This window comes from Medicago sativa, chromosome 7 (assembly GCF_051527215.1).
Source record: "Medicago sativa cultivar Bolivia chromosome 7, Bolivia_mono, whole genome shotgun sequence".
NCBI classification, from domain to species: Eukaryota; Viridiplantae; Streptophyta; class Magnoliopsida; order Fabales; family Fabaceae; genus Medicago; species Medicago sativa.
The window spans coordinates 36,049,195-36,076,053 of NC_140755.1; the positions used below are offsets into that span (position 1 = coordinate 36,049,195).

Sequence of the window (26,859 nt, forward strand, 5' to 3'; positions counted from 1 at the left end):
ACTAGAAATGACTTTTGAGAATTAATTGATGGTGAATCCTTTATGGAGAGTTATTATATGTTATGTAAAGATGATTGGTGGTGTATTTATGTGACAACTACATGTTGTGGAATTTTTGAATATTGTTGGTGATTGTATATATGAAATGTGGTGGTGAATTGTTAATGATTGCATATATACAAGTATTGGTGATGGTGAGGTGATTATTGTTTGTGTGAACATATGCATTTGTAGTTGAGTCATATGTTCATGCATACATGACTGATGGTGGTGGATTTTATATCCAATAGAGGTGATTACGATGTTTTTGTTGCATCGAAGGTGACGACCTTGAGGTGTTTTGGTACCACATGCATCTAGATGAGTCTAGAGACATTGCATAAACTGTTGGTGGATTGAATTGCATTAAGATGTGTTTGATGGTTGATTATTGCTAATTGTACTTGCGGATTGAATTGTTAACTGTTGATTGACAAGGTGAGGTTGTGGTATGTGTATGATACACTTGTGGATATGAACTTGATATAATGATATTGAATGATCTTGGATTGCTTATATGTGGTGAATATTGAGGAACTATGTATGAATTGTCATTCTTTATCCTTGATTATATCTTTCATTTTCAAAGTTCTTATTAATCTTATATGGATTATGATGATGTAATGCTAACCCTCAGTGGTTTCGACCGCCTACCTGTCTGTATGGATGGGTAGACGTTGTGCAGGACTAGTCGCTTGGTGAGTTTGCTTGTTGGATGTTTGGACGACGGGAGCTTTCTCCGTTGTCGTGTCAGTGTCGTAGTATCTAGGCTCTGATTAGGCTTAGTGTCTATTTGTTGTTTTTGGATTCTGTTGCTATGTTGTTGTTATTGTCCACTTGTCGGATTTGGAGTATTTTCATATGAGGATATATTTGTCCATGGCATGTATATATTGAAGTTTATGATTTGAATTCCGCTGTGACCGTTGAAATATTATATATATGCATGACGTTAATTGGTTTTATTTTGAGACGTAGCATCTATTTCTAGAATATTTCTGATGTATTCGTGCGTTTTACCGCTTAATAGAAATAGGGTGTTACAATCGTCAAGCTTACTTGACCAATCCTTCCTAGAGTTAGAAACTGTTTTTTCAAGAATGGCTTTTATTTGTCTATTTGAGAACTCAACTTGTCCACTAGTTTCTGGGTGATAGGGTGTTGCAATTTTGTGTCTTACTCCATACTTTTGTAAAAGTTTTTCAAAATGTTTAGATATGAAGTGAGACCCTCCATCGCTTATTACAACCCTTAGCACTCCAAACCTTGGAAAGATAATTTTTTTGAAAAATTTCATGACTACATGTGCATCATTAGTGGGGGAGGCAATGGCCTCAACATATTTGGACACATAGTCAACTGCCACCAATATGTATTGATTTCCAAAAGAAGAGGGGAAAGGTCCCATGAAGTCAACACCCCATACATTGAAAATTTCAACTTCAAGAATGTTGTTTAAAGGCATTTCATTTCTTTTAGTAATGTTACCAGTGCGTTGACATTTGTCACATTTAGAAATGAAGCGATGCGCATCTTTGAAATGTGATGGCCACCAGAAACCAGATTGAAGAATTTTGAAAGAAGTCTTTTGAGTACTGGCGTGGCCACCATAGGAAGAGGAGTGGCAATGGTTTAGAATACTACTTACCTCGTTTTCAGGAATGCATCTTCTGAAGATTCCATCCGAGCCTCTTTTAAAGGGGTAAGGTTCATCCCAATAGTAGTGCTTGAGATCATGGAAGAACTTCTTCTTTTGTTAGTAGCTCTATCCAAGTGGTAGTACGCCTTCTGCAAGAAAATTAACAAAATCTGCATACCAAGGTGTGTTAGTTTGTGCCAATAAGAAGAGTTGGTCATCCGGGAAAGAATCATCCAAAGGCAACTCATTCTCATTAGTTTCCCTAAGATGGGACAAGTGATCAGCCATAACATTTTCAGTACCCTTTTTATCTTTTATTTCAAGGTCAAATTCTTGGAGGAGCAAAATCCATCGGATCAACCTCGGTTTGGCATCTTTTTTATTTAACAAATATTTTATTCCCGAATGATCTGTGTAAATAATGATTTTTGATCCTACTAAGTATGGCCGAAATTTGTCAATGGCATAGACTACTGCTAACAGTTCCTTCTCTGTTGTATCATAATTTACCTGTGCCCCATCAAGGGTCTTACTTGCATAGTATATATCATGCATCTTCTTATCCTTTCTTTGACCCAACACCGCCCCAACTGCATAGTCACTTGCATCACACATTATCTCAAAAGGTAAGTTCCAATCCGGTGGTTGTATGATTGGGGCATTGACCAAAGCTTCTTTTAACCTGCAAAATGCTTTTAGGCATGCATCATCAAACACAAAATCTGCATCTTTAAGGAGCAAGCTTATTAGTGGTTTAGTAATTGAAGAAAAATCTATAATGAAATGGCGGTAGAACCCCGCATGCCCTAGGAAACTTCTTACTTCCTTGACCGAATTAGGAGGTAGCATTTTTTCAATAATTTCAATCTTAGCTTTGTCTACCTCTATACCCCGTTCAGAGACCAAGTGTCCTAAGACAATTCCTTCTCTTACCATGAAGTGACACTTTTCCCAGTTCAACACTAAATTTACCTGCTCACATCTTTCCAAAACTTTTTCTAGGTTAGTCAAACAATTATCAAAATTAGATCCATGCACAGAAAAATCATCCATAAAAATTTCCATTATATTTTCAGCAAAATCAGAAAAAAATAGACATCATACATCTTTGAAAAGTAGCGGGAGCATTGCAAAGACCAAAAGGCATCCTCCTATTGGGAAAAGTACCAAAGGGGCATGTGAAAGTTGTTTTCTCTTGGTCATTAGGGTGAATAGGTATTTGGAAGAATCCAGAATAACCATCTAAATAACAAAAATGTGAATGCTTAAATAACCTTTCTAACATTTGGTCTATAAAAGGGAGTGGAAAGTGATCCTTACGAGTTGCTTTGTTAAGCTTCCTATAATCAATACACATTCTCCAACCTATGACGGTTCTAGTTGCAATGGATTCATTTTTATCATTTTTAATAACTGTGAGACCACCGTTTTTAGGTACTACTTGAACGGGGCTGACCCATTTAGAATCAGAAATTGGATATATAACACCTACATCTAGGAGTTTTAAAACTTCTTTTTTCACAACTTCTTTCATGTTAGGGTTTAACCTTCTTTGGTGTTCAACGGAGCGCTTATAGTCCTCCTCAAGTAGTATCTTATGTGTACATAATGAGGGGTTTATTCCTTTAATGTCATCGATGGTGTAGCCTATAGCCTTAGGATATTTCTTGAGTACATAAAGCACGTTTTCAGTTTCGACCTCATTTAAGCTTGCATTCACAATAACAGGGTAAGTTGAGTTAGGGCCCAAGAATTCATACCTCAAGTTTGGTGGAAGCAGTTTAAGCTCTACCTTTGGTGCCTCCCTCAGTAGAGGGGCTGGCTCTTCTTTCATTAGTTCTTCCAAGCCCAAACCTTCCATAGGAGGATTTTCATTCAATAACTTCTCGTAAGCTTTGGCATCTCCTTCTAGCTTTGTACCTGCATCATTTACCAAGCATACCTCCAAACCATCATGTGTAGTTGATGCTAATGAGCATTCTTTCACACAACAGTCGATTATATCTAACATGCAACAAGAGTCCTTAATGGAAGGATTTTTTATTAGTTTAGCAAGTTAAATTTCAACAGTTTCCTTACCAACATTAAATGCCAACTTACCATGCTTAACATCAATTATGGCCCCTGCGGTGGCAAGGAAGGGTCTTCCCAAAAGAATTGGTACTTGGTTGTCTTCCTCCATCTCCATCACAACAAAATCAGTGGGGACATATATCTTTCCTACTTTGACCGGGACATCCTCTATGATTCCATCTGGGTACTTAACGGAATGGTCTGCTAATTATAGGGTCATCCTTGTTGACTTAAGTTCCCCTATTCCCAACCTTTCATAAAGAGACAACGGCATCAAACTGACACTAGCTCCTAAATCGCACATTGCCTTTTTCACTATTTCGGACCCTATTACACAAGGTATGGAAAAACTTCCTGGATCATTAAGCTTAGGTGACAATTTATTTTGGATGATGACACTACATTCTTCAGTAAGGTTCACTGTCTCACACTCCTCAATTTTTCTTTTTTTAGAAAGAATTTCCTTTAAAAATTTGGCATAGGTAGGCATTTGAGTTAGAACCTCGGTGAAGGGCACATCATTGTAGATCTTATTCATCATTTCAATAAATTTCTTAAATTGCTCATCTAGCTTAGACTTAGCAAACCTTTGCGGGAAGGGGATTTTTGGCTTAAAGGGGGGTGGTGTAGTTTCCTCACCTTGTGGCTTTTCGCTTTCTACCCTAGTTTCCTCTCCTTGTGGTTCGCTATTCTCTTTCTCAACCTCATTAGGCTTGACTTTTCTTACGGGGTCCTCTAGTTGCCTCCCATTCCTAAGTGTAATAGCATTCATTTTTTTAGTTTTAGGTTGGCTAATCTTTTGGACAACTTGGGAGAGTTGAGTCTCTAAGATTTTGTTGTGAGAGGAGATGGAATCTATCTTTGAGGTAAGAGTAGCAAGAGAGTCGTTCAAAATTCTAGTTTGATCCTTAAGCTCCTGAAGCTGTTCGGATTGATTAAGAAGATAATTTTCCATTAAAAGTTCAAGTTTAGACTTTTAAATGACTCTTTGAATATTTGCATAACTAGGTGGTGCTGTTTTTTGATCAAAGGGATTTTTATGAAGATTTTGGTTAAAACTTACCCCTTGGTTGTTTTGAATAAAATTTAATTGTTGAACACTTCTTAGTTTGCATTCAATGCTAGAATGGTCAGATATACCACATGTTTCACAAGAAGGAGATGTAGAAGTAGAAGTGATAGCACTAACATTTAGTTTTTCAAAGATGTGGGTTAGTGCATCAATCTTAGCAGCAAGGTGATCATAGTTAGAAACTTCGTACATACCTGCCTCCCTTTTGGAGGGTGAAGAATTTGCAACGATTTCCTCATCGGTCCACTGAAAGAGATTTAGAGCCATGTCTTCAATCAAGGCATAAGCTATCTTGAAATCCTTGTTCATTAGAGCACCACCTGCAGCTGCATCAACAGAGGTTTTAGTAGCATATGACAAACCATTGTAAAAAATATGGATAATTAACCATTTCTCCAATCCATGGTGGGGACAAAGTCTAAGCATTTCCTTGAAACATTCCCACGAATCGTAAAGAGACTCCCCATCTTTTTGAGTAAATTGATAAAGCTTTGCCCTTAGTCGGTCGATTTTAGATGGGGAAAGAAGCGGGCGAGGAATTCTCGCCTCGTTTGATCCCATGAGGTGATGGAACCTGTAACACCCCGTTTTCCCAACGTAAAAATTTCATAATTAAAAATCAGAGTAATTCAACTTTAACGGAATGCTACACTTCTTAAAAATTCATAAACTGAATAAATAGCAATTTATTCTTCAAAATCATTTAACATAAGTAATTCAAAACTTCGCAGCGGAATTAGTTCATTCAACATAAAAAGTCTTTGACACGAAGGCCTCATCATAAAAATCTCAAGTCTTGTTCAACATTTATTCATAAAAATCCATAAGTAATACGTAAGGAATAGAAATAGAAGACATAATCCCATCCCGTTACGTATCAGAGTACCTAAGACACACTTGTGAGGAGTCCACTCACGACCGCAACTAATCCTGGTTACCTGCAAGTTACCCATACGAAGAGGAACATTTCCAAGCAGAGGGGTGAGATTTCTCAAACAATAATATTAAGCATATAAATCATATAAAGTACATTCAACAACTTAAACATCTTATAATTCATTAATCATATTTAACAACTTAAACTTCCTTAACTAGTGTCATTAATCTTCTTATATTGGTCGTAAAACTATCTTAATACTAATCATAAACATCTTCATATATTATCAATTACTAATCTTAACATCATCATATAACATCAAATAATAGTCTCCAACAATCATCACATAGCATCAATATTAATCACAAACGTCACCACATTTCATCAAACATTATTTATAAGCATTAACACCTAATATCAAATATAATCATAAGAATCATCATGTAATTTCACATAAGTATTATTATCAAAACATAGCATTACCGAAAACAACTTCATAATCAAATTCGTAATCAACTTCATATATCAACATAATTATAACTCAGATAACATCTTATCATAAATCATTCGTCTTCATTCATCATAGCACTTCATTAATAACTTATCAACTTGACATCTTAACAACTTGACAACTTGACATCTCAACGTCTTAACAACTTCGACTCAACTATGCAACTTCTACTTCTCAAATCATCTTAAATCATCTTAGACATCTTCATTATGCATGTGGTACCACCAGGGCATTAAGCCCTCTTCTCTAAGGCCATAAAGGACTTGTCGGGCATTAAGCCCCCATCTCTAAGGTCATAAAGGACCTGTCGGGCATTGAGCCCCCATCTCTGACTATGCAACGACACAACTCTAATGCAATGACATAACTTTCGTACAACTTAGACAACTTCATGAACATCTATGATATCCTAACATCTTGACATCTTGACAACATAACATCTTAACAACTTGATGGCTTTATAACGACTCGACGACTTAACAACTCTTATCATCTTAACGTCTTAACATCTTAACATCTTAGCATCTTGACAACATATGGATCACATAAATAATTCATGTCATATCATAATATAACAATATCAAATGATAATAAACAACATCTTAAAACATCATATTCATCAATCATAAACAACTTCATATAACATCGTATTTAAACATCGACAATAATTCACTATGTATCTTTGTAAAAACATAATAAATTATCCACAACATATTTTCATGTCAAACTAAAGCTACTGGAAAGATATCACAAATATCAACAACTTTCATGTTTACAACAAAGATCAATTCAAAACAGAAACATATGAACAAAACGCAAAAACATGAAACAGAGAATGTTGTCACCGTACAATTTTGCTAAGACCTCCGTGTAGTATTTTCATCATAACTCAAAGACCAAACATCATTTTCACGTCAAACTAAAGCCACTAGAAAGCTAACAAAATTATCTAAAACTTTCATGTTTACGCCTAAGACCAATTATGTACGATCAATACCAGTTTTCATTTTAAATTCGGAAAGGTTGTGCTGAAAGTCCATAAAAATTCACTGTGACCTACGTGTAGTAATTTGACCATAACTCAAGTTCTATAAATCGGTTTGACGTAAGACCAACAACATTAGAAAGCTAACATCCATACCTACAACACTTTTGTGTTTACACCTAAGACCAATTCCGCACCGATCAATACCAGGTTTAATATCAAAATTCGGGCAGAATGCAGATTTTCTTCAAGTTTCACCTAATCTCATGGTGCTAACCTCAAAACTACTTCCAATAATCATCCTATGGATTATCTAAGGTCTGTACACAATTTCTATATCAATTCAACAAGTTTTCATTATCTAAATCATCAAATCTCTCTAAAAACCCTAATTCTCAAATTCTCACAAACTCTCCCCAACTTGTTAGATGTAATCTAATGATTTAACAACTTAATATTAATGCAAGATAATCTCACCCTCACCTTAGATTAATTCCTGAATCAACAGCAGCGTTCTTCTTTCTTAAGGTATTCTCCTCTTCTCTTGACTTTTCTCTTCTCTTCTCTTCTTTCTTGTTCTCCTCTTTTCCAAAAAGCGGTTTTAGGTTAACTCTTTCCAACCTAAGCTTCTCTATTTATAATACTAAAATATTCTTCCCAAATCTATTTAGGCCCAACAACTTATTCTTCTTTCTATTCTAACCCCCAAATCCACTCACACTAATAATCCTCATATTCTAATAAATAATATTTCTCTACTAAATATATAATAATACACCAAATAACAAATATATATCTATAACAATTAACAAATATATTATGCTAGTAAATACCAACATATAACATAACAAAATATCGCTCAACAAAATATATTAACTAAATTATAAAAAGACATCTAATCTCAACAAATCATATATCCCTCATATACATCATATAAATATATAAATATATTCTAAAACTAATTAAAATAATTAAATAAAAAGGAGGGCGTTACAGAACCAACTCTTAGGGAGTGGAACCAAGTGAGAGCTTTATCTTTTAGAGAGAAAGGAAAAAGATGCAGCCTTATGGCTTCTTGGTTTGCTTTATAAGTTACACTGAGTCGCCAGAAAGTTGAGATATGAAGATTGGGATCGTCGTCGGGGGATCCCGAAAACTGATTTTGCTGCACCAAGTTAAGTAGGGCAGGCTTGATTTCAAAGTTTTCACCCTCAACCGTTGGATACACAATAATAGCACGTGGCTCTTCCGTTGAAGGAATTGCATACTCCTTAAGAGTACGTGCTTCAGCCATGTCGTTATTATTTTAGTGCTTTCCAAGAAGTTAATGGTGGAGAAAGGAAGAAAAAGAAAAAGAAAAGAAAAGAAAAGAGTTCTAATCACAAAGAAAAAGTTAATCAAATTAGTTAACTCCTTGGCAACGGCGCCAAAAACTTGATAGGACAACCCGCAAGTGCACGGTCTATCGAAGTAGTAATAAAAGAGAGTATGTTCCGACAGGGAGTTGTTCAGTTTAATTAATTTTTAGAGGAAGATTAGAAGAGAAGAAAGATTATAAAGTAGAGGGTTTCAGTTGGTTGAAAAGAAATACAATGATAAAAAGAGAGCCTTGGGATTATTGGTTCATCGTAATGAAGAATCCTTCACAAACAAACCCTTAAACTTATAATTTTACGTTAGTCCTAATTTCTAAAGACAAGTTTCTCTTTAGCGTATCAAAGCTTTTCTCGAAGTCGATGAGTGTGTTCCTCCAACAACCACACGTATTCTCATGGGTGATTGCCCTTGGAATCCTTGAAGCTCGAAACTTTATATGTCTCAAGGTTTGCTAGACTATTCTCATGTTTTGCAATCTTTGTCTAAATTCACTTGTTCGAATATCAAAGCTCCGCGTTCGCTTTATAAATTGATATTTGAGATGATGAATTAACAATTATCAAACCCTCCTCGTTCGCTTCCACAGTTTAATAATGGTTAATTCATGTTAAAATGGTGAATTTAGATTAGAAATTAAGGTTACATAGAATTAAGGTTTAAGGCTTGGTTTGATTCGTATTACGTCATTAGACTTATCCAACAATTCTAAGACAAAGAAGTCTACTCACTCATGTTCATCGTAGACATAGAGAAGAAGAGAGAAAGCATAAAATAAATAACAAGAAAGTAAAGAAATAAAAAGGTGAACTTTATTAAGAAAGACAAATGTCACTTATTGAATTCCAAGAAATAAAGATGATTGTTTGTGATGGGAGGCTACTCTATTTATAGTTTACATTTGACTTAAAATCTAAGCAACTACATGGGCTTTTTGGTAAAACTAAAATAGAGTAGCTTAAGTCCTAAGCAAAAGAAGCAAAAGGGTGTTCTGGGGGGTGGCACAGTCGTGCCACATGTTGGCACGGGCCGTGCCAAGCTTCTAACTTGGGGGTATTATATATTTGTTCCCGAATCTTCGTATTTTTGCTTCGAATCAGCTCCAGACTCCTTTCTTTTGCTCCAAGACTCAATCCATCAAATATTTATTCCTGAAATATAAAAATATTCAATTCAAGTAAAATAGTTCAAAAAGGAAACAATATTAAAATAAAATAAAATCAAATCTAATTAAAACGGAACTAAATATTATAATAAAACTGACTAATTATTGACTCACCATGACATTACCGACTTACACTTGGAGAGAGAAGTGGAGTTTGCAATTGATTTGGTACCAGAAACTAGTCCTATTTCGATTACGCCGTATCGGATGTCTGCATTAGAGTTGGGTGAGCTGAAGAAGCAGTTGGAAGTACTGCTCGAAAAGCAGTTTATGAGGCCGAGTGTTTCATCGTGGGGTGCACCATTGTTGTTGGTTAAGAAGAAGGATGGTAGCATGAGATTGTGTGTTGATTATCGGCATTTGAACAAGGTGACGATTAAGAATCGGTATCCGCTCCCGAGGATTGATGATTTGATGGACCAGTTGGTTGGTGCGGAGGTGTTTAGCAAAATTGATTTGGGGACAGGATATCACCAGATAAGAGTAAAGGCGGAAGATATGTCCAAAACTGCGTTCTGAACAAGGTATGGACACTATGAGTATTATGTGATGCCATTTGGGGCGACTAATGCGCCAAGTGTCTTCATGGAATATATGAATAGAATATTTCATCCTTTTCTAGACCGTTTTATGGTGGTGTTTATAAATGATATTTTGGTGTATACGAAGTTGGAGGAGGAGCAGCTGAGCATTTGAGGATTGTGTTGCGCATCTTGAAAGAGAAGAAGTTGTTTGCTAAGTTGTCGAATTTGGTTGTGGGTGTTGGAACAAAATAAACCTTGAGAATTTTGATGATAACAAGGTATTAAAAATCGTCAATTGGATAAGCAAATATTTTTTCAAGTGTACAGGACCATAGACAAAATTTGACATCTTAAATAGGTTCTGGATGAACAAAAGAGAGCTAAGGAATCAACAAAAAGGAAGCTTAAAGCATTTGAAGAGAAGTGCGCCTGAAGTCAAAATGCTCCTGAAGTAATGACGTCATCAGAAGCAAGTTCATCAGAAGCATCTCATCAGAAGCAAGTTCATCACCAAAAGCTGAAGTTCATCAGGAGATGCAAAACTTAAAGCTTCAAGGGCTGTTCAATGGATTTAAACTCGCTAAGCATTGCAGAAGACTGGAAGAGTGAAGCAACAGTCATTTTGAAAGGATTTGAAGGCATTGGATGCTTGCTCTTTAAAGAGCGTTGACAAAGTACAATTGTACGAAGTGTACAACCACTACCTCCACTACTCTGTTTTTGTCTCTGCTACAAGACAAGAAAAAATAGCTCTGCCTGCAACGATGTTCCTTCACAATGGGAATGGATTTGAAATTGATCCTTCATAGGACAACAACCATATCAGGCAAAAGATCATTGGTGATTGATCAAAGTTTCAAACGACTCTTTTTGATGTGCTGGCAATTCACAACGTCTCTTTCACACCTCTATATAAAGGAGTGAAGACTTAGAGATTGGCAAGGACTCAACAACAATTTACATGTGCCAAAACTCTGCTGAAATTGTTCTACATTCAAAGTTCACTTAGAATTTCTTTTTCAAAGTTCATATCTTAGAAATTCTAGAATCTTAAGAGTCTGTATCTGATTTTTATTATGAACACCACTGATTGTATATCAAGTGTTCAAACTCAAACATTTTTCTTTGTAATTCTGTTTGATTAGAAGTCTCTTGCAGTTGTGCTTGAGCATTAGAAGTCTCTTGATTGTGTTCAAGAGCATAGGAAGTCTCTTGCAGTTGTGCTTGAGCAGTTTGAAGTCTCTTGCTAGGTTTAGCAGTGAGCAGTTGTAATCAGATATTACATTATAATGAACTCTGCTTGGAAGTGCAAAGGGGACAGGACTACTTCCGGGTTGTGGAAGGAACCTGTATAATTGCTTTGTGTCTTTCTTCCTTCTCGCTCTCTATTTTTATCCGCTGCAAGTTACTCCTGAACATTACTTCTGAAGCAGAACTTTATTTGCTTCTGATCAGTGTTTTCAACTTAGGAGAAAACGAAGAAAAAGCTAACACAATTCAACCCCCCTTCTTGTGTTTTTATCACCTTCAATTGGTATCTAGAGCCTTGGTCTGTTGTCTTAACACTTAATAGTGTAACAGAAAAAGATCTGAGAAAAACATGTCTGGTGATTCCTGCAGTTCGAACAACAATGTTGTTCCATATGATTATGGTGACAACAAGAAATCTAACTCTGGAAAAGTTCTTAAGTTCAATGGAGATCCTGAAGAATTTTATTGGAGGAAAACCAACTTCTACAGCTGTGTCATGGGTTTAGATGAAGAACTATGGGACATACTTGAGGATGGTGTTGGTGACTTGGTCCTTGATGAAGAAGGAGTTGTTGTTGATAGAAAGAAACATACTCCTACTCAGAAGAAAATTTACAAGAAACATCATATTATCAGAGGAGCACTTGTCACTGCTATACCTAAAGCAGAGTATATGAAGATGAGTGACAAATCCACTGCTAAGACAATTTTTGCTTCTCTTTGTACAAACTATGAAGGCAGCAAGAAAGTCAGAGAAGCAAAAGCTTTTATGCTGGTTCATCAATATGAGTTGTTCAAGATGAAGGATGATGAAACTATTGAGGAGATGTACTCAAGATTTCAAACCCTAGTCTCTGGACTACAAATACTGAAGAAGAGTTATGTTACTTCTGATCATGTTAGCAAGATACTAAGAAGCTTGCCTGATAGATGGAGACCTAAGGTTACTGCCATTGAGGATGCTCAAGATTTAAACACTTTAAGTGTTGAAGATCTTGTCAGCTCTCTCAAGGTTCATGAGATAAGTCTAAATGAACATGAACATGCTAAGAAGAGTAAATCTATTGCTCTACAATCTAAAGGGAAGTCATCAAAAGCTTTTAAAGTTATTGAATCTGAAGAAGAGTCACCTGATGGAGACTCTGATGAAGATCCTACTGAGAAGATGGCTATACTTTCCAACAAGCTTCAGTATTTGGCAAGGAAGAACAGGAAATTTCTGAGTAAGAGAGGTGGCTACAAGAGCTCTAAGAAAGAAGATCAGAAGGGATGCTTCAACTGTAAGAAGCCTGGACATTTCATTGCTGATTGCCTTGATCTTCTGAAGGAGAAATCAAAGGATAAGTCAAAGAAATCAAGTTTCAACACAAGGAAATTCAGAAAGCAGATTAAGAAGAGTTTAATGGCAACCTGGGAAGATTTGGATAGTGAATCTGGGTCTAAAAAGGAAGAAGTTGAAGAAGATGCTAAGGTAGTTATGGGGTTAGTGGCTACTGAGGCTTCAGAAGCAGATCCTAACTCAGACTCTGAAGATGAAAATGAGGTATATTCTAAAATTCCCAGAGAAGAACTTATTGAGTCTCTTAAAGAACTTCTTACATATTTTGAACTGAGAACCAATGAGTTGAAAGATTTAAAAGAAAAATATGTTGATCTAATGAAACAACAAGAATCAACTCTATTGGATCTGAAAGCTTCTGAAGAAGGACTTAGAGGCTTTGACTTCATTTGTAAAACTTATGAAGAGAAGCTCAAGTATCTTTGTCAGAATCTACAGGAAAAATGTAATGAAATGTCTTTAAGCAAACATGAAATTGCACTTGAGGATTTTATTATATCTGGTATTGACAGAAGCAAAGTTGCTTCAATGATTTACAACATTTACAGAAACAATGGCAAAGGGATTGGATTTTCAGGAGGGAAACCTAATGAAATCAGTCTCAAAGCATTTTGTGAATGCATCAAGGAAGGATTGAAAACCTTCTTTGTACCTGAAGGTGCTAAGTTTGAAACTGTGGTTCAGTCAGAACCTGAAGCTTCCAGCTCTAAGGCTAAGACTACTTCAAAGCCAAAGAACTCTAAGCCAAAAGCAATAATAAACTCTAATTCTAAAACTTCAAAGATCAGGATTCTGAAGAGATCAGAACCTGTTCCTCAAAGTTTGTTGAAACGTGAATCTGAGGTCCTGAAGTCTAAGTTTCAGAAGAACGAAACAGTTACAGCTCCTGGGATCAAAACCAAAGGTTGTTAAACCTAAGGTAATGATTAAGCAGAAGCTACCAAACTTACAACACAAGGTACAAGAAGTGAAGAGTAAAACTTCTAGTACTAACCTGAAAGGACCCATAAAACAATGGGTACCTAAATCTGAAATTGTCAATACTGCAGATATGTCTAAGAGCAAAGGAAAAGCAAAAATCATGGTACCTAGACAGCGGTTGCTCAAGGCATATGACAGGAGAGAAGTCTATGTTCCTCACCCTCACAATGAAAGAAGGAGGAAATGTGAAGTTTGGAGGCAACCAGTTTGGCTAGATCATTGGTACAGGAACTATTGGTAACTCCTCTATCTCAATTAATAATGTGTGGTTGGTAGATGGTCTTGAACATAACCTTTTGAGTATTAGTCAGTTTTGTGACAATGGTTATGATGTGATGTTTTAAAAGACCAACTGCACAGTAATCAACAAAGAAAACAAGTCCATAGTATTCAAGTGAAAGAGGATGGAAAATGTCTATAAAATTAACTTCTCTGAACTGGTTGATCAGAAGGTAATTTGTCTTCTGTCAGTGAATGATAAGAAATTGATGTGGCATAGAAGGTTGGGACATGCTAACTGGAGATTATTCTCTAAGCTTAGTAAGTTACAACTTGTCAAAGGCCTACCAGACATTGACTATCATTCAGATGCACTTTGTGGTGCATGCCAGAATGGGAAGATTGTGAAATCATCTTTTAGAACAAAAGACATTGTCTCAACCTCCAGTCCCTTAGAATTACTTCATATTGATTTATTTGGACCAGTTAGCACTGTATCCTTATATCGAAGTAAATATGGATTAGTTATTGTTGATGATTACTGATGAGTCATTAATTAGCTAGTTTTTATATATTATTTAGTTTCGTTTTAATTAGATTTGATTTGATTTTATTTTAATATTGTTTCCTTTTTGAGCTATTTTACTTCAATTGCATATTTTTATATTTCAGGAATGAATATTTGATGGATTAAGTCTTGGAGCAAAAGAAAGAAGTCTGGAGCTGATTCGGAGCAAAAATACGAAGATTCGGGAGAAAAAATATAATTCCCCCAAGTCAAAAGCTTGGCACGGCCCATGCCAACATGTGGCACGGCCGTGCCACCCCCCAGAGCACCCTTTTGCTGCTTTTGCTTAGGACTTAAGCTACTCTATTTTAGTTTAACCAAAAAGCCCATGTAGTTGCTTAGATTTTAAGTTGAATGTAAACTATAAATAGAGTAGCCTCCATCACAAACATTCATCTTTATTTCTTGGAATTCAATAAGTGACAGTTGTTTTCTTAATAAAGTTCTCTTTTTATTTCTTTACTTTCTTGTTATTTACTTTATCCTTTCTCTCTTCTTCTCCATGTCTACGATGAACATGAGTGAGTAGACTTCTCTTGTCTTGGGATTGTTGGATAAGTCTAATGACATAACCCTAATCGAACCAAGCTTTAACCCTAATTCCATGTAACCTTAATTTCTAATCTAAATTCACCGTTTAAACATGAATTAACAATTATCAAACTGTGGAAACGAAAGTGGAGGGTTTGATAATTGTTAATTCATCATCTCAAATATCAATTCATAATGCGAAAGCGGAGCTTTGATATTGGAACAAGTGAATTTAGACAAGAATTGCAAAGGCAGTGAAATAGTCTTTGCAATTCTTGAGACATGAGTAGTTTCAATCCTTATAAGCTTCTTCTAGTAATCAAATCAGCGAAATAGGTTTGGTTGCTAGAGGTAAACTCTCACTGGACTTGGTCGGAAAGGTGAGGGGCTAAAGGGAAACCGGTTTTTAGAAATTAGGTATAAAACATGAAATTATGAGTTAAGGTTTTGGCTAGTGAAGGACTTGTCATTAGGATGAACCAATAATCCCAAGGCTCTTGTTATTATTATTATTTACTTTCAATCAACTGAACTCTCAACTTTATAATCTTTCTTCTCCTCTAATCATTCTCTAAAGGTTAATTAAATTAAACAACTCTGTTGGAGGATACTCTCTTTTTATTACTACTTCGATAGACCGTGCACTTGCGGTTTATCCTATCAAGTTTTTGGCGCCGTTGCCGGGGAGTTAACTAATTTGATTAACTTTTCTTAGTGATTAGAATTCTTTTTCTTTTTCTTTCTCTTTCTTTTCTTTAACTCTTTTCTTTTCTTTCTTCATCGTTAACTTTTTGGAAAGCACAAAAATAATAATGACATGGCTGAAGAACGTACTCTTAAAGAGTATGCGATTCCTTCAACGGAAGAGCCATGTGCTATTATTGTGTATCCAACGGTTGAGGGTGAAAACTTTGAAATTAAGTCTGCCCTACTTAACTTGGTGCAACAAAATCATTTTTCGGGATCCCCTGACATGGATCCCAATCTTCATATCTCAACTTTCTGGCGACTCACTGTAACTTATAAAGCAAACCAAGAAGCCATAAGACTACATCTTTTCCCTTTTTCTCTAAAAGATAAAGTTCTCACTTGGTTTCACTCCCTAAGAGTTGGTTCCATCACCTCATGGGATAAAATGAGGCGAGAATTCCTCGCCCGCTTCTTTCCCCCATCTAAAATCGCCGACTAAGGGCAAAGCTTTATCAATTTACTCAAAAAGAAGGGGAGTCTCTTTATGACTTGTGGGAGCGTTTCAAGGAAATTCTTAGACTTTGTTCCCACCATGGATTGGAGAAATGGTTAATTATTGTTTTATCTTGGTTTTTCGGGTGTCAAACATTGATTAAGTTTGAACCTTCTTAACCTTTGATATCTCATTTTTTCTTGGGAAGGGAAAAATAAGAAAAACCCTTGAGAATCAAGGTCCGGGAGTTGTTTCCGCTACGGGAAGGTGTTAGGCACCCATAACAACTATAGTATCCTATAGGAACCGTCTTTACTTTCTACGCGCGCGCTTTATTTTTAAATGCTATTTGAAAAATGATATTTACACCTAAGGGTTTACTAAGTCAAGAATTGGAGGGAGAAGAAGATGTTTGAATTTCGTTTTATTGGACTTGGAGAAGTTTTGACTTCTTGCCTACATACCCTTTTAAGGGATCAAACTCCATGTAGTTCTCTTCCACAAAAAATGTTTTTGTTTTTGGTTGATTGATTTTAAGTTCGAAAAAGGGAATTTTGAAGAATGAGAGAGAGAGGCCTCAAGGGCATAAGATTGTGAAAATATGAAGTTGAATTAGTCATTTTGCAAAAGAAAGTCTAAGTATTATTAGAATCCATTAAGGTTTTTGTTTAAGAAAATAAAGAGAAAATCAATGGGATTTTGATCCCAAAGTTTATTTAGAAAGTTATTTGAGTGAAGTTGTTCATATTTTTTTTGAAAAGGGAATTTTTCTAAGTATCGTGATTCCTAAGCATACATCTAAAGCATACATTCCCTAAACATACATCTAAAGTATCCATGTGACGTGTGTGTGCATGTGTCGGTGCTTGTGTCGGTGTACATCATTAGAGTCCATTGTCCTTTACATATGCCCTAGTTTACATTCTATGGTCTTGCAAGAATTTAAATTGCATAAAAGAAATTACAAAGTCCCTAAGCTTTACATGCTAAGTCTTGGCAAAATTTAAAGTGCAAGAAACAAGGAACTAATAATATAAGATGGAGGATGAAATGCTCATGGATGAATGAAACATGAAATGAAAGGGTTAGTAGCATAAGGCATGATAGAATAGAAATTATAAGCAAGAAGAAACACTAAAAAACTTTGACAAATGGTCACAAAATCTTAACATAAAAGTGGCAAAGATATGCCTAAAATTTATCATAAAATCTAAACAAGTATATGACCCATAATCCCCATATCATGACAATCTTCAAAGGTTTTTATTTCAGCCATGACATGAGAATCACAAAGAAATATCAAGCCAAGAGTTATGACATATTCATAGACATATTTTTACCCTTTATTTTCACAAGCCAATATTTACATGACTTGTAAAACAAGAAACTAACAACATTCATCACAAACAGTACCAAATACCATAAATCAAGGACAAACACATCACAAAATTTATTCATCAAGCATCAATCATTATGAGACAAAGTATTGGAATCAAATCATGCAAAAAAACTTCACAAATATTGACAAAAGGCACCAAAACAAACACAAGGAAATTCACCTATGTTTTATCCATCCTTCATCATGTAAAATCATCACAAAACATCACATATACATCAAGAAACACATAGGAGTTATTTTTAGCAATTTTCACAAAGTTTTAGTAAAAATAGACGATATTAAACTAACAAGAGACAAAAATATTCTTCGCATATTTCTCAAGTCAGCATTAACATGTAAAAAGCATCAAAAACAACTAGAAACATCAAGAAATGCACTGGTAATTTTTTTGGATTTTTTTGCATGAAAATTAAACAACATAGGGGTTCAGATAGCAAGATACAGGTGTACATAGCAAAAAAACAAAAGGAAAACGAAGAAAGAAGCCCAGGCCCAGAGGGAAATGGTTCTCGATCACCAGGGAAGCACAGGGACCGTTGGATTGATCCAATTGGATCAAACCTAGATCCAACGGTTGAGATAGAGAAGAGGTGAACCAGAACGAACCGAACCAGTCCAGGCCTCTATATAAACATACAGAGGCCGGTCCAGTTCATTTCTTCCTCTTCTTTCTCTCTCTAATCTAAACCTAGTGAGAGAAGCTCTCACTTCTCTTTTCACCGGTGTTCATCTCTCCACCGCCGGTTTCTGGAATGAAACGGATGGAGACGATGAAGATTCATCGGAATCTTCATTGTCACCGCCGTGAATTCCAGATTCCGGCAACACTTCAAACATCTTTGATCTTCATGGATCTAAACCCTAACTTATTCTGTTTTTCATGCTGATTACGAATATGAACTTAGTTTTTCAAAATAAACGGTGAATCTTCGTAGATCTACATTTTAGGGTTTCGGTTTCAAACTTTTTCGAATCTTTTCAAAGTTCTTTGAAAGAACAAGTCTAAGAACTCGTTAATCTGCTTCGATTCACCGTTTATTTACGTTTGTAGACCTTCGTTGAGCTTTTGCGATGAAAAACGAAGAAGTCTTGGTGATTACCTGGTTTTGATTTGGAGATTCGAACAAAAAGATCCCTGAGAGCTTCTGGTAAGTTTGAACCGAAAATAAATCGGTGTTCTTCTCTCTTTCTTCTTCACTGGTTCAGAACTTGCTTCGATTCTCTCTTCTTCTCACTTCTCTCACTGTGATCGTACGAATTCTTTGAATTTGTGCTTGTATTGCAGTTTTTCTAGTTCGATGATGAAGATTCAAACGTGAATCTCTGAGAACTGCGAAGAGATTGCTTCAATTTGGCTTAAATTTGATTCTGGTAAAGTTAGGGTTTCGTGAATGTTCTTTGTGTTCTTGGCAATTTTTGGAAACAATTAGGATTTTGATCCTTGGGAGAAGAGAGAGAATGGGAAATTGTGTTTGTTGAGTTGGCACTTTGTGAATGGAATTGTTACTGTGGCGGTGGCTGAGATGGCCTTTATATAGGCTGCCAAGTGTGATGTTGATAGCCAATGGACTGTTGACACCTGTCTGGACTTGTAACTAACTCGGCCTTGCTGAGTTTTAGGACCTAAGGACCTTTCTGCAATTGTTGAAAATACATGGACCAAAATGCAATAATGGAAAAGGGACTAAAATGAAATTAAAACATTTTGAGGACTAAGATGTAAACTGTCAAAGGACTAAAAAAAACAACTTGAACCACTCAGAGGACTTGAAATGAAAAATGGGGCTAAAGGGCAAAAAATAAAAACTTTGAGGACTGAAATGCAAATAATAAGACTTTGAGGATTAAAATGTAATTAAAATAAAATTGGGTAAAAATGTAAATTGTAAACAACGTAAAGTGAAACTAATAAAAAGCACAAAAGGACTAAAATGAACCAACTACTAAATGAGGTACTTCAAAGTAACCTCTCTCTGCCAAAATTTCATGTGAAATGACCAAAATGCCCCTAGGGACTAAACTGACTCAAAATGATTCAGATGCAATTTTTGACATGGATTTTTACATGGGATTGAAACAAAGGCTTATACAACAAATTGAAAGGACTCAGAGACAATTTTTAGGGATTAAAAGGAGTTTTAACATAGGAGATGACTAAAATGCCCCTAGGGGCTAAACTGACCCAAAATGACTCAAATGCAATTTTGGAATGGATTTTGACATGGAATTAAAACAAGACTTTATTCAAACCAATTGGAAAGACTCAAACAATTTTCAAGGACTAAAATGAGTTTGAATGCAGGAAATGACTAAAATACCCTTCTTCATGACTTTTGCAAATAACATTGAAATAAGATGCAGAGAAAGATGCAATTGATCAAGGGCAAATTCAAATGACTTGAAATGCAAGAAAAATATTTTGGATGACTTGAAATGCAAGAAAAGAAGAATTGAGCTAGTATTTTTAGGTCCAAAATTAGGGTATAACAGCTACCCCTATTTAAGTTTCTTTGTCCGGAGGGTCAAGAGACGAAGTCTTTGATTTGACGGGACGAAGATACTTAAATATTAACATTTGCACTGTTTTTGGACATAAAAATACGTTTTCAGATTTTCAAAGACATGAATGCCATGCAACATTTTAATTATGAATGCAAGACAATCAACTGGAGTCTGCAGAGCATGCCATATCACTGGGGATCTAGGTAGACATTGACAGGGTAGACAAACCAAGGGACAAAAGGGAGGTACAAGCTGTTCTTTGGATCGAACTAGCCACTTGACCATGTAATACAAACAGAAGGTGAGTACAAGCTGTCCATATCGCTGCTTGACTGGGAATAGAAATACAGGACAGGTACAAGCTGTTCTTTGGATCGAACTTGTCACTTGACCGGAAACATAGACATATAGATAGATACAAGTTGTTCTTTGGATCGAACTTGCCGCTTGATTGAAAACACAAACAGATAGGCAGGGACAAACTGTTCTTTGGATCGAACTTGTTGTTTGGCCCGGAGACATAGACAAAAGGCTGATACAAGATGTTCTTTGGATCGAACTTGCTGCTTGATTAATAACACAAACAGATGGACAGGTACAAACTGTTCTTTGGATCGAACTTGCTATTTGACCTGGAGTCATAGACAAAAAGTTGATACAAGCTGTTCTTTGGATCGAACTTGCGGCTTGATCAATATCACAACAAGTAGGTTGGTGCAAACTGTTCTTTAGATCGAACTTGTCGTTTGACCGATAACAAAACATAAGCAGGGTACAAACTGTTCTTTGGATCGAACTCGTCGTTTGACCAAAAACATAGGCATGTAGACAGGTACAAGCTGTTCTTTGGATCGAACTAGCCGCTTGACCAATAACAAGACATATAGCAAGATACAAATTGGGAGTTTGATTTAATCAAGATACAAATTGAGGGTAATTTGACATTGACTTAAATTGAAGATAGACATGACCATTATTGTTGGCCCAAAAACAAATTGAGAATGGATTAGCATTGATTTGAATTGAATTTGAAAGTTGACATTGAAAGAGACATTGGAAGTTGAAAATAGTCAGAGACATAGCCATATACATGGAGTTGAATTGAAAGTTTAATAGAGACATAGACATTGAATTGGAAAGTTGAAATTGAGTTGAATTGAAAGTTGAGATTGAGTTGAATTGAAAGTTGAGATTGAGTTAAATTGAAAGTTGGAATTGGGAATGCAACATGTATGTATGGTATAACAACATCGTCGAATGTATGCATGATTATGCATGTATGAATGCTTGAAACGTATGATTGGTTTGTAGTTTGACAGAGAAGTTTCACAGAGACAGACAAAACATTGGAAGATTGGGCACGTGGTGGCTCGCGCTATAACATACACATGGAAAATCTCTTTGGATAGATCGTCGTTGAGAAACGTATCGAAACCATGGCTGAGGACAAAATATCACATCACATATACAAAACTTGCAGAAGAGGGAACCTTGGAAGATTCTTTGATACAAGTCGCCATTGCTAGGCGTGTCAGTGCTGGGTAAACGTTGGATGTTCGCATCTGTGGTCAATGCTTTTCATTCTTTCGTTCTTTCATTTCTTTTATTTTTCAATCCTATTTTTGCCTGAACCGCCCTTTCGGGTTTTCGATTCATCGGGAAAAGATTCTTTTCATTGCCCCATTTTTGCCTGAATTGCCTTCATAGGTTGTCAATCAGCGGGGTGCTCATTTTTGCCTAAGTCGCCCTTCCGGGTTGTCGACTTAGCGAGCTTTTTATTTGCATTTTTTCAAATTTTTTCTGTTTTTTCATTCTTGCCATTGACCACAGATCATCCTGGGGAACAACCTGCTTGTAACACGTATTGGAATAGACATTGACACTCATTTATTCATGCATGATTCTCTTGAATGTGCCCTATTGCTCAGGTTTGCTTTCAAAATAGACGGAAAAGATTTTTCAATTTTCAAAGATGTTTGTTTCAGACATTGACATTATCAAATAGAAAGAAAGTATTTTGTATATAGCATTGAAAGTAGAAAGAAGATAGAGTTTCAAACAATAGCACATGCTCAAATTGATGTGGAAGAGTGAAAGCCAGCCAAAGGCATAACTCCACGGATTTACAAAGCTTGGAAAATGGTAATTTTATTGGTTGGTGGTACATTGAACACGATGACCGCTACATTTCATAGAAATTTTGAATTCACAAGCACAGAAGCTTCTGATGAAGACGATCATTGACAGCTGCAGATGCCCCAAGGGGTGATTTTGATTTTCCAGATATAGTTACTTGTCTTCTATTATCAATCTCATTTTTGCATGAACCGCCGTTTCGGGTTTTCGGCCCATCGAGACGCTCATTCTTGCCTGAGTTGCGTACAATCTCAGCAAGCTTTTTCATATTCATTTTTTATGTCCCTAACTTTTGCCTGGATCGCCCTTTCGGGTTTTCAATCCACCGGGAAGCGCATTTTTGCCTAGGCCGCCCTTTCGGGTTTTCGACCTACCATGCTGTTCTTTTCTTTTTAGACAGTATTTCTTGACTATATCGGCATTTACAGGATTCGGAAGTTCAACACCATCCATGTGTGTAAGGATCAGAGCACCACCAGAGAAAGCCTTCTTGACAACATAAGGACCTTCATAGTTAGGCGTCCACTTGCCCCTTGGGTCGGGTTGCTGGCTTATCCTTCTTTTCATTACAAGTTCACCTTCCTTGAATTCTCGAGGTCGGACTTTCTTGTCAAACGCATTCTTCATTTGCACTTGATATAACTGTCCATGAGCCATAGCATCCATGCGTTTCTCTTCTATCAAATTCAACTGATCATACCGACTTTGACCCCAATCAGCCTCAGTTAATTTTGCTTCCATGATCACTCGAAGAGACGGAATCTCCACTTCCAGAGGGAGAACTGCTTCCATACCATATACCAGAGAAAAAGGTGTTGCCCTGGTTGAACTGTGCACCGTAGTACGATAACCATGCAAGGCAAAAGGTAGCATTTCATGCCAGTCTTTGTAAGTAGTGACCATTTTTTGAAAAATCTTCTTGATATTCTTGTTAGCGGCCTCAACTGCACCATTCATCTGAGGTCTATAAGGAGAAGAGTTGTGATGTTCGATCTTGAATTCTTCACATAAAGCTTGCATCATGCTATTGTTCAGATTGGAACCATTGTCAGTGATGATCTTGTTGGGAACACCATATCGACAGATGATGTTATTCTTGATAAACTTCACTACCACTTGCTTGGTCACATTTGCATAGGAAGCAGCTTCAACCCATTTGGTGAAGTAGTCAATTGCCACTAGAATGAAACGATGTTCGTTAGAAGCTTTTGGTTCAATTCTTCCAATCATGTCAATGCCCCACATAGAGAAAGGCCATGGGGAAGATATAACATTGAGAGCATGTGGAGGCACATGAATTTTATCAGCATAGATTTGACACTTGTGGCATTTCTTGGCATGTCTGTAGCAGTCACGCTCCATAGTTATCCAGTAATAGCCGGCTCTTAACAGTTTTCTTGACATAGTGTGACCTGTAGCATGGGTCCCAAAGGTACCGTCATGTACATCATGCATCAATTTCTCAGCTTCTTGTTTATCAACACATCTCAACAAGACCATGTCATAATTCCTCTTGTATAGAATTTCGCCGTCCAGAAGGAATCTACTAGCCCATCTTCTCAAGGTCTTCTTATCTCTATTGGAGGCACCAGGTGGATATTCATGACTCTGCAAGAACTGTTTGATATTATAATACCAAGGTTTTCTATCATTCACATCTTCATCAGCCTGATCTGGCATATTTTCAATAGTGAACACATGAGCGGGTCTATCAAGACGCTGCACTTTGATTACGGGCACATCATTCCAGTGGTTCACACGAAACATGGAGGATAAAGTAGCAAGAGCATCAGCCATCTGGTGTTCATCCCGAGGGATATGGTGCAACTCAACCTTGGTGAAGTATGTCAACAGACGTCTTGCATAGTCACGGTAAGGGATCAGCTTCTCATGATGAGTGTCCCATTCACCTTTTATCTGATTAATGACGAGTGCAGAATCTCCATAGATGTCAAGGTGCTTTATTCTCATATCAATGGCTTCTTCAATGCCCAAGATGCATGCCTCATATTCAGCCACGTTGTTTGTGCATTCAAAAGTGATTCGAGCAGTGAAAGGAATGTGGTGCCCCTGCGGAGTTACAATAATGGCTCCAATCCCTTTACCATAAGCATTGACAGCACCATCAAATACCAATCCCCATTTGCTATTGGGATCCGGCCCTTCATTGATCAGTGGTTCTTCACAGTCTTTTGCTTTTAAATACATAATTTCTTCATCGGGGAAATCAAACTTGATCGGCTGGTAATCATCAAGAGGTTGACAAGCAAGATGCTCAGCAAGGATGCTTCCTTTGATTGCTTTCTGAGCTTTGTACACAATATCATATTCAGACAACAACATTTGCCAACGTGCAATCTTTCCAGTAACAGTAGGTTTTTCAAAGATGTACTTGATTGGATCCATTTGAGATATCAACCAAGTTGTATGATTCACCATATAATGACGTAGGCGTTTGGCAGCCCAAGCTAAAGCACAACAAGTCTTTTCAAGCATTGTATACTGAGTCTCACAGTCGGTGAACTTCTTGCTCAGATAATAGATAGCATGTTCTTTCTTTCCAGTCTCGTCTTGTTGACCGAGAACACAACCCACAGAATCATCTAACACTGACAGGTACATAATCAAAGGCCTTCCTTCCACTGGCGGGACAAGGATAGGTGGTTCCAACAGGTATTCTTTGATACTATCAAAAGCTTCCTGGCATTCATCATTCCATACAACAGGTTGATTCTTTCTGAGCAATTTGAAAATTGGTCCACAGGTAGTGGTCATGTGAGATATAAATCTTGAAATGTAATTCAGGCGTCCGAGGAAACCTCTGACTTGCTTTTCTGTTTGAGGGGCCGACATCTCTCTGATGGCTCGGACTTTGTCAGGATCAACTTCAATGCCTCTTTGACTGACAATGAAGCCTAGCAACTTTCCAGATCTTACACCGAATGTACACTTGTTAGGAATCAACCGCAGCTTGTACTTTCTTAATCTTTCAAACATCTTTTTCAAATACACAACGTGCTGCTCTTCATCACTTGATTTCACAATCATGTCATCAACATATACTTCGATCTCTTTGTGAATCATATCATGAAACAAAGTAGTCATACCTCTTTGATAGGTAGCAACATCATTTATTAAGCCGAACGACATCACTTTATAACAGAACGTTCCCCACAGAGTGATGAAGGACGTCTTTTCTCTATCTTCTGGTGACATCCGTATCTGGTTATAGCCAGAGAAACCATCCATAAAAGAGAACACTTTAGACTGAGCAGTACTGTCAACAAGCACGTCAATATGAGGCAGTGGGAAGTTATCTTTCGGACTGGCTTTATTTAAATCTCTGTAATCAACACACATTCGAACTTTCCCATCTTTCTTTGGTACTGGTACAATGTTGGCAACCCACTCAGGGTACTCAGCTGTCATGAGGAAGCCCGCATCAATTTGCTTTTGCACCTCAGCCTTGATCTTAAGTGCCATGTCCGGACGGGACCTTCTCAATTTCTGTTTGACGGGAGGACATTCAGGTCTTGTCGGTATTCGATGTTCCACAATCTTGGGATCTAGACCCGACATATCTTCATAGGACCAAGCAAAGACATCTGGATAATCATGGAGAAGCTGAGTAATCTTCTTTTTCACTTCTGGCCCAAGTGCAGCACCAATCTTGATCTCTCGCTTGTTCTCTTCAGTACCCAGGTTGATAAGCTCAATCTCTTCCTGGTGAGGCTGAATGGCTCTCTTTTCTTGCTCAAGCAGTCGAGTGATCTCACATGGTATTTCTTCATCATCTTCCTCATCTTCAGCTTCATATACAGGGAATTCAAAATTTGGAGGAACCATAGGGTCACTGTGTTCAACGGGTTTATTGTGGTTCAATCTGCATAATATGATTGGGATGATTTTAGAAAAATGTTTTTCATGCAGATTTTTGAAATTAATAAGAAAATACAGATGTTTTGGTTCTTTCTGGCATTACCATTATTTCCATGAAAAAGGCACTAAAAAGTACAAAAACAAAGAGTCGCGGAAAAGACGACAACTTTTATTGATAACGGCAATGCCGAAACAAACATGCCCTTACAAGGATATCACTTTCGCCTTGGGCAAAGCGAAAGGATTATTATTTTGAAAACAAAGAAAAGCATGAGCAACACGACACATTACATGGAAGCATGCATGACTAAAGGAACATCAATGGCCTCCCAATTTCTCACAGTGCCTCATGGTACAACAAACGTAGGCACACAACTACTTTCAGCAGCATCTTCAACAATAGTATTGATAAACCCAGCACTATAGAAAGTTCCTGTTGAAACGCCTGAGGTCGGGGAGAACCCAAGGCCCTCTTTACGCTTGTTTTCCAAAATCTGTATCACTTTGCCCCAGCCAGCAGCTTGCCCCTCTTGAACAGCTTTCTGGGCGTCTTTCAATGAAGCCATACTAGCACTAGCTCTCCGGGGCTCTGCACCTTCAACAGTCAAGCCT

At 36.9% G+C, this 26,859-nt stretch overlaps 2 non-coding genes and 2 pseudogenes across 2 annotated transcripts; 2 read left to right on the forward strand and 2 right to left on the reverse strand.

The window, feature by feature from the left end:
• Nucleotides 1-4,706, reverse strand: part of LOC146905951 (uncharacterized) — a 35,440-nt pseudogene extending 30,734 nt beyond the window's left edge.
• Nucleotides 4,707-5,220: 514 nt separating this feature from the next.
• On the forward strand, nt 5,221-5,327 carry LOC146905955 (small nucleolar RNA R71). Its single transcript, XR_015020919.1, has one exon. It is a non-coding gene; the product is annotated as a small nucleolar RNA R71 (small nucleolar RNA).
• A 7,585-nt stretch (nt 5,328-12,912) lies between these two features.
• Nucleotides 12,913-26,859, forward strand: part of LOC146905956 (uncharacterized) — a 29,218-nt pseudogene continuing 15,271 nt past the window's right edge.
• Nucleotides 16,331-16,437, reverse strand: LOC146905957 (small nucleolar RNA R71). Its single transcript, XR_015020945.1, has one exon. It is a non-coding gene; the product is annotated as a small nucleolar RNA R71 (small nucleolar RNA).